General features: G+C 41.3%; 1 protein-coding gene and 1 long non-coding RNA gene across 14 annotated transcripts in view; one reads left to right on the top strand and one right to left on the bottom strand.

Moving 5' to 3' along the window:
* LOC129010744 (uncharacterized) overlaps nucleotides 1-9,196 on the top strand; it is a 34,557-nt gene extending 25,361 nt beyond the window's left edge. The window contains exon 3 of the long non-coding RNA XR_008493056.2: nucleotides 3,487-9,196. This is a non-coding gene — a long non-coding RNA (uncharacterized LOC129010744). The remainder of the gene's footprint in view (nucleotides 1-3,486) is intronic.
* CRADD (CASP2 and RIPK1 domain containing adaptor with death domain) overlaps nucleotides 1-13,036 on the bottom strand; it is a 229,191-nt gene that overhangs the window by 193,060 nt on the left and 23,095 nt on the right. The gene's annotated exons all lie outside the window — the stretch shown is intronic.

Genomic DNA, 13,036 nt, shown 5'->3' with positions numbered 1-13,036 from the left:
ATCCAAAACCCATTTTGAACAACTAAACAATCTTTTACAATCCGTTCAACTTTCGCAAGCTTTAATTTAATGTTACTAATGTTTTTTCTGGCCTGTTCAAAATAAATATTCCTGCCTTTCATTTATTGACTCTAAGAGTACTTGTCGAGGACCTACTGTGCATGACAACACACTGGGAATACGGATGAGCTGTAAAAAAGATACGTAAATGCTGTCCTTGCTTGCAAAAGGCTGACACTAGCAATGAGTGAAAGACAATAAACTAGCATATAACTAAGCAGGACAATTTCAGGTAGTAAAGAATGATATAACAATAAAGCTATATTTGAGAGCAATATCATGCTCCAGATACTCTTCTAAATAGTAACTAGTTTAATCCTCTAAACAACTCTACGAAGTATGTACCTCTTTTATTAACCCTACCTTTATACATGAGAAAACAGAGAAAAAGAACAGTCAGTGCCAGAAAAAACAGAACATAGGAACTGTGAGAGGGCGAGTGTCTAGTGCACTGTTAACAGTCTAGGAGACCAGGTGTGGTGGCTCATGCCTGTAATCCCAGCACTTTGGGAGGCTGAGGTGGGCAGATCACCTGAGGTCAGGAGTTCAAGAGCAGCTTGGCCAACATGGTGAAACCCCAATTCTACTAAAAATACAAAAATTAGCCAGGAGTGGTGGCTCCCGCCTGTAATCCCAACTACTCAGGAGGCTGAGGCACAAGAATCACTTGAACTGGGGAGGTGGAGGTTGCAGTGAGCTGAAATTGTGCCACTGCACTCCAACCTGGGGGACAGAGTGAGACTCTGTCTCCAGAAAAAAAAAAAAAAGAGTCTAGGAGGGTACAAAAGGTTTTTATGAGGTCCTCTGGACTGAGGCTTGAATGAAGAACCAGCCACACAAAGATCTAGCATCAGAGTGTTCCAGAGAGAGGGAACAGCAAGTACAAAACCCCTAAAATGGGATGAATTTGGCAGGATGAACCTCGAGGGCTCAAGGAACAGAAAGAAATAAAATGTGGCTGATAAAGAGGGAGGGGAGAAGAGTAAGAGAAGAGGTAAAGAGGCAAGAGTGGGAGCTAATTTATGATGAGGAGTCTGGATTTTATTACAAGTACAGTGAAATCCCCCCTAGGGTTTTTAAGCTGGAGAATAAGATGATCTGATTTATATTTTTAAAAGATCCCTCTGTGCTTGCTATGTGGGAAATCAACTGTAGGAAGCAAAAATTGAATCAGAGAAACAAGGACAGAGAAGATGGAAGCCAAGCAGCAGTTGAGTAACTCAAGCTTCCCTCTGCCATTTAACATTATCTCAGCCCAGAGCAACTGGCTTGTTTCCTTTTTGCTTCTTTTCCCGAGTTTACTTGTCTTGCTGATGGAGTCACTTGCTCTAGGTTACAGTAAGACCCAGAGAAGAGCTGAGGACCCCCTTCAGATTCCTTTGGCTTTTGATTTCAACCTCTAATATACCCAGAGGAACATGTACAACACAATATGAATGGCAAGTAAAGCAAAAAAAAAAAAAAGGCGGGGGGTGGGGTGGGGGGAGGAGTCAATCAATGATCATCTTCAGCTGCGGCTCAATAAAGCCCAAAATGTTCACAGAAATTCACTCTATAAACAATTCTTAGCTCAAAACCAAAGGGTTCAAATAATACTCAAAGGCCTTGGACTTCACTAATAATACCTATTTTTTACTGAAAAGATAATGCTTACAAATATCTAAGCATACTGAGGAGGACTGTCAGCAAACATCACCACTAATCATTCTTCCTATCCCTGTCTGTGCATCCCAAGTATCCCATCAAGAAGGGGAATTTACTTCCCTTCCCTTTGAATTTGGGCTGGCCTTGTGACTCACTTTGACCAATAGGATGTGATGAAAGTGATGTGCCAGTTCTAGATCTAGGCTTCAAGAGAAATAGAAGCTGGCCAGGCATGGTGGCTCACGCCTATAATCCCAGCCCTCTGGGAGGCCAAGGTGGGTGGATCATCTGAGGTCAAGAGTTCGAGACCAGCCTGGCCAACATGGTGAAACCCCATCTCTACTAAAAATACAGAATTTAGCCAGTGTGGTGGTGTGCACCTGTAATCTCAGCCACTAGGGAGACTGAGGAAGGAGAATTGCTTGAACCCAGGAGGCAGAGGTTGCAGTGAGCCGAGATTGTGCCACTGCACTCCAGCCTGGGCAACAGAGCAAGACTCCGTCTCAAAAAAAATAAATAAATAAAAGTAAAATGAAGTAGAAGCTTCCTTATTCTCACACTTGGAACCCAGCCACCATGCTGTAAGGTGGCTGGTCTAGATACCAGAGGAAATGAGACATTATGGAAGAAAACTAAGGAACTCTAGTCCATAGCCAACAGGAAACATGAGCATAAAGCTTTCTTGGGCATTCTAGTCCAGCCAGGTTCTGAAACTGAAAACATCTGCTGTATTAGTGATGCTAGCAGACACCACCACATGGAACAGAAAACCACTCAGCTGAACTCAGCCAACACACCAAATTGTGAGAAATAATAAATTGTGGTTTTAAGTCACTATGTTTTGGAACATTCATGTGGAATTTCAACAGGTCAATACAAAAAGCTGGATATTTCAGACAGAAATATGAGCAGGAGAAAAGACAAAGAAATGGTATAGTACAGAATATTTTTCAAGAAAGGCAAGTTCTCCAATAACTGCCACCAGTCATGAACCAGCTATTCTAGTTAAAATGAACCACTTGTGGAAAGTACTATGGCTCAAAGACCTAAAAGCAGAACTACCATTCAACCCAGCAATCCCATTACTGGGTATATAGCCAGACGAATATACATCATCCAACCATAAAGACACACACACATGAATGTTCACCAAAGCACTATTCACAACAGCAAAGACATGGAATCAACTTAAACGCCCATCAATGACAAACTGGATTAAAAAAATGTGGTACATATGCACCATGGAATACTACACAGCCATAAAAAAGAATAAGATCATGTCTTTTGTGCAAATATGGATAGAGCTGAAGGCTAATTACCCTTAGCAGACTAACGCAGGAACAGAAAACCAAATACTGCATGTTCTCACTTTTTAGTGGGAGCTGAATGATAAGAACATATGAATACAAAGAAGGAAACAATAGATACTCGGGTCTATTTGAGGGGAGAGGGTAGGAAGAGGGAGAGGAGCAGAAAAGATAACTACTGGGTACTGGGCTTAATACCTGGGCGATGAAATAATCTGTACAACAAACCTCTGTGACACATGTTTACCTACCTAACAAACCTTCATATGTATCGCCAAACCTATAATAAAAGTTAAAAATAAAGAAAAAAATAAATCACTTCCTGTGCAAGCCCTATTAAAATGCTTACATATTCGCAAAATGGTTTGCAGGACTCAGAGTTGTAAAATAAGGACCCCTGGTATCAGACAGCTGATGCAGATGATCTGTGAATATATTATGTAACTTTCTGCTTTTCTTTCACTCTGCCTTGCAGGCATCCAGCAATATCATCTATTCTCCACTTTGCTAAATCTTACCTTTGGCAGAGCCTTCATGAACAAGATTGGTACCCATATAAAAGAAGCCCCAGAGAGCTATCTTGACCCTTCTACCATGTGAAGACACAACAACAAGGTACCGTCTATGAACCAGGAAATGGGCCCTCACCAGACACCTAATCTGCTGGTGCCTTGATCTTGGACTTCTCAGCTTCTAGAACTGTGGGAATTAAATTTCTATTGTTTATAAGCTACCCAGTTTACACTATTGTGTTATAGCAGCCCAAAAGCACACCCTGTTTCAAGATTCTGCATTCATTTACTCATTCATACATTCAACCATATTTTGTTGGGCACCAATGATGCCAGGCACTACTCTAGGTGCTCAGGATACAATAATTAACAAGGCAGACAATGCCCCTGGCTTCATGGAGATAAACTGTGTTGATGAACAGGAAGTTGACAGAGTGGTCAGAGAAGGCTGGAGGAGAGCACAGTTGACCAGAGATCTGATGGAAGTGAGAAAGCAAACTATGGGAATGTCTGGAAAAAGAGCATTCCAGGCAGCGGAATGAGCAAGTGGCAAAGATCCTCAAATGCCTACACTTCCATGGGAGAAGGCCAGTGAGTGAGGAAAAGAGAGGTAGCAAAGGGGATCAGAGAGGATGCAGGGATCCAGATCTCAAAGGGACTTGTAGGTAATGGCCAACACTTTGGACTTCATGTTTTCAGAGTGATGGAAAGTCCTTACAGCCTTTCCCAGCCCCTAGCTAAGCCTCTATTGATTACTTCTCCTTCTTGTGCTCTTATCACCTGTACTTTTATTTACCAGTTAGTCTATATTCCATGGATTTCTATTCATCTCTTGTGTATCAGTTCTATGTCCTCAACTATGTCTCAACGGCAAGAATCAGTCATATTCTCCTCTGTATTCCCAAGGCCTGGCACCTAAGAGATGCTAAATAAATCTTTCTGGACGGTGATAATGATGATGTAATCTCTTAGAATCTTTTCTAGCTGTTAAGATCCATGATGCCTTTGAACTCTCTCAACAAACTAGTTTGCACAATGACTCAGAGGACTGACATCTTTCTAGATATTTTGAGATTATATTCATGCCACTTTTAGAGTCTCCATCCATCAAATGACTAGAATGAATTACATCAGAGTTTTGTTTAAATGAAGGCTGTGCCACTTGGAATGGGATTCCCTTACATGGAACTACCTACTAATATTTGGACTTTAAGCCACCTGAACCTCAGGAGAGTAATAAATTGCTATTAAATAAATGCTATTCTGATGTGATCTCATCACTAGCCATTAATGATGGCCTCAAATCCTTTGTTTCTTCTCCCAATGAAAAGTGAAGGATAATGCTCCTCCCCTCCCCGACCCCCTCCTGATCCCCAGTCTGGATTGGACTTAGTGACTTGCTTGACCAATAAGCAGGAGAACTGGTGTTCTGGGACTTATGAGTCTACATCCTAAGAAACCTTGAGCCTTGAAGCTTCCATCCTCACATTTTGGGAAACCCAGCTCTCATGCTGAAAGAAACCTAAGCCACATGGAGAGACCACATGCTGGGCCCCAGCTAAGCCCCTTGCCCAGAGCCACGCATCCCAGTCGAGGCACCAGACATCTAAGTCTGAGATCTCAAAAGTGGATCCCCTATCCCCAGATTCCTCAGCTGACACCATGTGGATCAGAGACAAACTGCCCAGCTGAGCCCTTTCTTAATTCCTAACCCACAAAATCATGACCAAGATAAAATGGTTATTTTAAGGTACCAAGTTTTGGAGTGGTTTGTTATGTAGCAGTAGATTTAAAAAAACAAAAAACAGAAACAGAATCATATCACTACTGATCCAGAACTCACAAGAGTGCCTTCCTCCCAATCATTTATAAAATTGACAGACAGACACAGTCTAAGGTTTAACCAAGGTTCAATGACCGCTCTGCCCAGAGATTTCATCCATGACAAATGACACAGACAGATGAGATGACTTTGAATGAGTATCCTGAATCAATCATACTAATAGAATTTCAGGCCAATTAAAGTCATCTGAAATGTAACCAAGGTAAAAGCCACGGCATCCCTTTGGATTGCAGAGGTCACAGAATTAGACTATTGGCCAAATTATACACATTTTTTTCACTCAAGTCACCATGCTGGCAAGAAAATAATTTATTACACTACTTAAATACATGGATAGGACTTAAAACAGAAATGAAATGTACAATTCTATCATAAAGTTAAAAAGATCTAGCTACTAAACAATGATTGCATGCAATACTAAGAATTTCTGAAATGATTTTCAGTCAGATGCTGCCAGAATGGAAAACACTCAATTGCAATAAATCCTCTCCTTTAGAACAGCCTTTATTTGTACAAAGAAGTTTTATTATGAAAACAAAAGCTCCCCAAAATGGGTAGGCAGTTTTACCCCCATCAGTATGAATATCACTTCTCCCAACAGCTGTCACTTGAGGCCCTGTGAATAAGTGGCTTCTGATAAAACAGCCCACTCATTTCATATTGCTCCTCCTCCCTCTCCCCGACTACCTTCAAGTCATATTTGGCTCTCCAAAAAAATACAGAACCATTAAGTGGACCCAAGGAGAAGAGTAAAGGTAACACACACATACAAAAACAAATTTTGGTAGCAAATGCTTTAAAGCATCAATTTTTTATATAAACTGTTATCTTGAACTACGTCTAAACATAGTCTATCACCCACATTTTTCACACTATGAATTCACACTCACCATTGGTACATTTTAAAGAATCAACAAAAGAAAATAATGACTCAAGAAAACACCCTGAAAGCTAAGGGCATGGCAATGTGAAAATGGTAAAATGCTTTTAAGAGAAAATATCATCTTCCAACTTCATATTTGTACATATTTGCTTGAAAGTACATATTTGCTTCAAAAATCATTCATTAGCAATAACAACAATAAAACCATAACAAAAGAAACCAAAATGTCAACACTTGTCTCATTGGCAGCTATATGAGTACATGTATTTTTTATAAGAGAACTCCAGAATAAGAGAAGAAAAACATATTAACTTCTGATGAGAATATTTAATGAAAAAAATAACCATTGCCTTCACACAGAAACCACCCCTTCAGCAGCAGTGAATCATTAACTCCGAATAATACATGTTTAAAAACATGTACTCATATTCCTATACTACATCACATTTCCAAAACTGCTTAAAAAGCAAAAGTAGATGGTAATGCCGCCAAAGCAAATTTAGTGACATTCTGGTTATGTGGCTCTGACAATCAAATGAAAGTTCAACAAGAATTTAAGAAACGAAGCTGAGGATATAAATCATGTTCTTTTCATTTAAGTGAGAACATCAGCAGCTCCATCTGTTCCAGCTCTAGGAGCCATTAAATTGACACATTAAATTCCAAAGAAGAGGAAGGCCTTTAGGTTAACAAGGAAAGCAAGTCTGATTAAATGTCAAACCACATGATACTAGGCTTCTTGCACCTTCTGTATCACCAAGAAAGTCAAACCCTGCTCAATGCTAATGCAAAAGCACTGCTGATGGGGGAAAGGAATGTATTTCCAATGCATCTCTTCCGATCATTAAGGTCATCTGTCTAATGTGTTCAAGGCAGACAGGAAATTGTCCCTAGAGCACAGAAAACGTATCTTTCCCATATGAAATGGTCCTGCCTCAGGAAAAGAACTTTTACTAAAACACGACTACACAATAGGCAACCTGTAGTACACAGAAATTTAATCATAAAAGTTCCCTTCAGAATCCCCAAAAATTAATGATTTTAAACATTTCATTTAATTAAGTAATTTTTTCAATTTCAAAATCCTCTGTGATGATCTGGTTCATAAATGCATCTGCTCAACACATAATTATTGATGGGACAGGCACTGTCCTGGGGTCTGGGGACGCAGGATAAACCAGGCAGTTAAAGCTGCCCTACTTCTCAAAGAGCTTACAGTCTAGAGAAGGGAGATTCACTTGTCAAGTAACAAGTCCAATCAAGTGCGGAGGATAATTCCAGATAGTGTTAAATGCTGTGCAAGAAACAAAAAGGATAATGTTGCAGAAAGTGACTTGGGAGGTGGCTAATTTGGACTGATCAGGCAGGCCTCATCAAGGAGGCCTGACACCTAAATTACCAGAAGGAGCCACTTATTAGAGCAAAACTGGGAGCAGGGCACACCAGGCACAGAGAACGGCTAGGCTGAAACAAAGGCCTCGAGGTGGGCACTGACTTGGCCGACTGGAGTGACAGAGGAGGCCTGTGCTGGGCTACAGGGAGAAAGCAGGGAATGGTAGATGTGACTGGAGAAGCCAGCAGGAGTCCCCAGGTCACGGTGTCCCTTTTGGGCCCTGGTGAGGAGCTCTGATTCTCAGTGCAATGTGAAGTCCTAGGAGGAGGTTTTAAGCAGAGGAATAACAAAGTCTGATTTCTGTGTTTAAAACATGGCTCTGATTGCCATGTGGAAAACGTTTTACAGGAAAGTACACGTGGAGGCTACTGCAGTAATCCAGGCAAGGGATGCAGTCAAGTAGACAGATTTGGGGAATGTTGCGGAAGACTTGCTAATGGAATATACAGAAGGAAAGAGGGTAGGTACAGCAAAGAAGGAAACAAGGATGATGCCTAAGTTTTTGGCCAGAACAATGTGGTAAAATACAGATGGTGCCTTTTAAAATACAGTACACATAAGGATGTTTAGAGAAGGGAAAGTGGAAATCAAGATTTGTTTCATTTAGCTCACTCATTTCAGAGATGAGTACATGATGTACCAAGTATGTAAATGACTTAACCAAAGAAGTTTAACGCCTAGTTAAAGAGCTGGAATTAGAACCTGACTTTCTACTTTCTAATCCAGTAGTCTTTTTGTTAAGAGTATTACATTGAGATTTCCAGATTAAATAATTTCCAGTTTTGCTATTATTAATTATTCACACAAAGGCTCCAAATAGGCCAGGTGTGGTGGCTCACACCTGTAATCCCAGCACTTTGGGAGGCCAAGGCAGGCAGATCCCTTGAGCTCACGAGTTCGAGACCAGCCTGGGTAACATGGTGGAACCCCCATCTCTACAAAAAAAAAAAAAAAAAAAAAAGGCTCCAAATAATTTGAAGGTAAGTGAACATTAAAAATCAAAAGCATATATGAATCTACAAAGGTAATAAAATTTCACAAAACTACACAGACTAAAAACAGATTGCATGTAAAACCTATTCCAATAAGGTCTGTTCTTGAATTACTAGTATTGCACCAATGTCAATTTCCTGCTTTTAACAATGTGCTATGATCATGTAAGATATTATCATTGGGGGAAGCTGAGTGAAAGGTACCTGGGATCTCTCAGTACTATTTTTGCAACTTCTTGTCTTAAATTATTTCAAAGTAAAAAATTATTTTTTTAAAAAAGAGGCTGGGTATGGTGGTTCATGCCTGTAATCCCAGCACTTTGGGAGGCTGAGGTGGGCAGATCGCTTGAGCTCAGAAGTTCTACACCAGCCTGGACAACATGGTAAAACCTCATCTCTACGAAAAAATACAAAAATTAGCCAGATGTGGTGGCATGCACCTGTAGTCCCAGCTAACTGGGAGGTTGAAGTGGGAGGGTTGCTTGAGCAATGCTTGAGGCAGAGGTTGTAGTGAGCGAAGATCACGCTGCTGCACTCAAGCCTGGGCAACAGAACCAGACCCTGTCTCAAAAAAAAAAAAAAAAAAAGAAAAAGAAAAAGAAAGTAAACCTGCCCAAGAACACAGAACCAAGGGAGACTGCCAAAATTTGAGACTTAATCAACTGATTTGTGGTTGATTATACCATAATTTTTATTCAAATGTTGTTTAAATTAAAAGGACTTTTTTTAAAAATCAACACCTAATGGCACCTACTTTCTTTCTTAGATAAAGAGAAACTTCTTTTGTGACCTTTGGAAGGTAATCAGTCTTTGGCTGGATCTGTTTTCTTCCGCACTCAAGAACATAGTCAGCATGCAGTCAGCGATCTAGGAGCCAAAATCTGCATTTGGCTGGCTTTGGGAGTCTATATTAGGTGTAAAATGCTGTTCTAAAACAATTAAAATGGCAATGCTTTCATTTCCTGAGTGGACTGAACAAAACAACATAAATGATTTAAGCCATTTGTGAAATGAATCGGAAGGGAATTTACCAAAAAGGTGATTCTGTCCAATTTAACCAAGGCCACTGCTCTCAAGAGCCTGCAGAGAACTCTCGATATTGCTAAAAGGCTGGCAACTACATCCTCAGTTACGGGACCACCAGAGCACCTGTACGGTGCACTTGCCTGAAAAGAATTGTGTTTCGGTCGGGGCTGGGAGGGTAGAGAGAATGGAGGTAAAGATTGGGGGTGGTGGAACAGTGTGAACAGTGTTCTAAGAAGCCTGGAGCCAAGAATACCCAGAAAAGGAGTCAAAGAACAGGTTGAATTGTTTCCCTCTTACAAGAGAAATTGCAGAGTTGAGAGCATTATATCTCGTAATGCCACATTCAGATACCACCTAGCATATGGGATTCTCAGTTCCTCCCAAAGCCTATCACCATCAGGCCTAGCAGCAGCACCAACTGAAGCTAACTCAGGTTGGATTTTCTTAAGGCGAGAAACAGAATGAATGTCTCTATGTCAACTAAGATCTGGGGAAATCTGGTGGATGTGGGGCAGTTAATGAAGTCAACACCCTGGAAGACAGGAGTTGAAGTGATGGTTTTTTTCTCTCCCTAGGCCAGCTCCCTCATATTCAGGGCTCACTCACCTACACTACCAAGCCCAGATCCAAAGCCTAGATATCAAGATCATCCAACAACTCGTCCCCTCTCTCTTTACCTGTCTTCTAAACACATCAATTCTTTGAGCCAAAAAGTCTATTTGCTTTCCTTCCCTCACAGCATGCACTCGTTTAAGATTTAAGAACCTACTTTGTTAAAGGTTCTGTGATGGCTGCAGCAGATGTGAACAAGGCATAGTCCCTGACTTAACTCAAGGGGATGGCATTAGATGGTGAGAGGGAGCTAGGGAAGAGTTAGATAAGTTTACAGGTAACTATGTTAAAACATGGAGAAATCATCACAAAAATCTGTGGAGGTTCAAAGAAAAAAAAAATCCCAGTTGAGGAGAATGTGGAAAGGCTTCTGGGAAAAGAAAGGAATTAGGCTCTGAAGAATAGATAAGATTTTGAGAAGCAGAGATTAGAGAAAGTGGGGTGGGGGGAAATTATAGTCCAAAAAAAAGAGCTCAGGCAAATGCCTACTGAAAAGACATTACAATATCGTTGTATCAGTGGGGGAGAGATAAAAGCTCCTCTCCCATCCTCCAAAGATAGGTCCAGATCCAGGTAATTTCCTCCTTTGCCAGCACAGAGAATGTTACTCACTAACTGAATCATATTCTCAGGAATTTGGAATCTTCAAAGCAGTAAAAAGTTCTGGTCTCCTAGAAACTCTTTTCTTCCCAGAAGTTCAAAGAACTAGCATTTGACGAAAATGTCTTTTTCATGTTAGCTTCCTTTTTGTCTTCCTCTCTCTGAGTCTCCCTTCTACTCTGCTAGCACTATTCCCACAAGGGACAAGATGGCCTGGGGCTCCAGCAGCCACTTAGGACCGTGAGGGAATCTTGAGAATGGAAATCACGTGCCAAGGATGGCAAAGCATAAAGAGAGAAGAAGCCTTGGCCTCTGGTAACTGTGGAGCCGTCATACCAGCCCACAGCCCTGGAGACTACTTACAGATGTGTGTGTGTATGTGTGTGTGTGTGTGTGTGTGTGTGTGAGACAGAGAGAGACAGAGAGAAGGATATGGAGGAGAAACAGGAGGAAGAGGAGGAGAAGGGAAAAATAAACCTTCCATCTTGTTAAAATCACTGTCATTTGGGTTTTCTGTTAAATGTTGCCAAATCTAATTCAATAATTAATATAGACAAGGTCGGGCCATATTACGGAAGGTCTGGAATGAATTTAAAGATGTCTGAAATTAATTTTATACACAATGAGGAAAATTTAAATATATTTTAAGAAAAAAACATCTTTTATTTGAGCACTTACCATTTGTCCAATAGCACTAGGTCCCTGCCCTCTGGAAGTTACAACCTATTATAGAGAAGTACACCAAATAGGAAGTGCAAGATGCTCAGAAGCCCGTGAGAGAGGACTTAATCCAACATAGAAGGTGTGGGAAGGCTTCCTGAAAAAACACCTAAGCTAAACCCCAAAGGAGGAACGGGAGTTAACATGGCAAACAGAGAAGTAAAAACATTCACACTATAGGCAAAGACACTGAGGCAAAACAAAAATCAAACAAACAAAACCCAACAGCACAGCACATTAAAAAACAAACTGGGCCGGACGCAGTGGCTCACACCTGTAATCCCAGCACTTTGGGAGACCAAGGCGGGAGGATCACGAGGTCAGGAATCGAGACCAGCCTGGCTAACACGGTGAAACCCCGTCTCTACTAAAAATACAAAAAATTAGCTGGGCGTGGTGGCGGGCGCCTGTCGTCCCAGCTACTCGGGAGGCTGAGGCAGGAGAATGGCGTGAACCCGGGAGGCGGAGCTTGCACTGAGCAGAGATCGCGCCACTGCACTCCAGCCTGGGTGACAGAGCCAGACTCCGTCTCAAAAGAAAAAAAAAAAAAAAACTGAAGGAAGTCAAATTTGGCTAGTATGTGGAAGAGCGGTTCTCCAGAGAATGGCACAATGGATGCTGGAATGGTGTGCAGGGGTCACAGTGATAGGAAGAAAGCTTTGGAAGACAAATCTGGCAGCTTCTCTGTACAGGCAGACCAGTTACAAAGTAGTTTGGAGAAGCAATAAAAGCCTAAAGTAAGCGGCAGGTGCGTAACTCAGAAAACCATGACATTGATGGAAATACTGAGGGCAGGAGCAGGAACTAGATTTAGTGAGAAAAACTCATTCCATCTGCAACATGCTGGGTTTAATGTTCTAGCAAGGCATCCTGAGATGTCAGGGAAGTACTTGGCATCTCCTCCGTCTGGACTGGCTTCTTTCCCTGGAACCAATGACTCTACCTTCCATAAAACCCAGATTCACCTTCGAAGCACTCCCTACTTTATTCCCTTCCCCGCTGAGATCGCTCCTTCATGCTGCATGCTCTGGTGGAATTCCATTCACTTTGTAGGCTGCTAGTACATGTTCAGAATTCATATGCATGTTACCCCTCTCTTACCATACAGACTTCAAACTCCTTGAAGGACAAGGGCTCTCTAGCTTCTATTTCTGATGGAATGCTTTCGAAACCTTTTAGAGCCCACAGCACTCTACGAGCACTTAAAATGTTAAATTCCTTAGGGCACTGAGAAACCTAATACAGGCTACACTTCTAAACAACAGACAGAAATATTAATAGTACAATGGCTATCTCAGGGAATGGGAAGAAATTCATACCCTGGCTTAGCATTACTCATCAGAACGTTTGAGTCTCAATGACAAAAGATTTCCTTCAAAGGAGGTGAAAACAAAGACAAGGTGGGGGGATGTAAAAAATACATTAAATACCTAATGGATGGGAA

Source organism: Pongo pygmaeus, chromosome 10 (assembly GCF_028885625.2).
Source record: "Pongo pygmaeus isolate AG05252 chromosome 10, NHGRI_mPonPyg2-v2.0_pri, whole genome shotgun sequence".
In the NCBI taxonomy this organism is placed as follows: Eukaryota; Metazoa; Chordata; class Mammalia; order Primates; family Hominidae; genus Pongo; species Pongo pygmaeus.
Note: the sequence above shows the minus strand (reverse complement) of the source record. Positions and strands in the feature narration are given on the sequence as shown.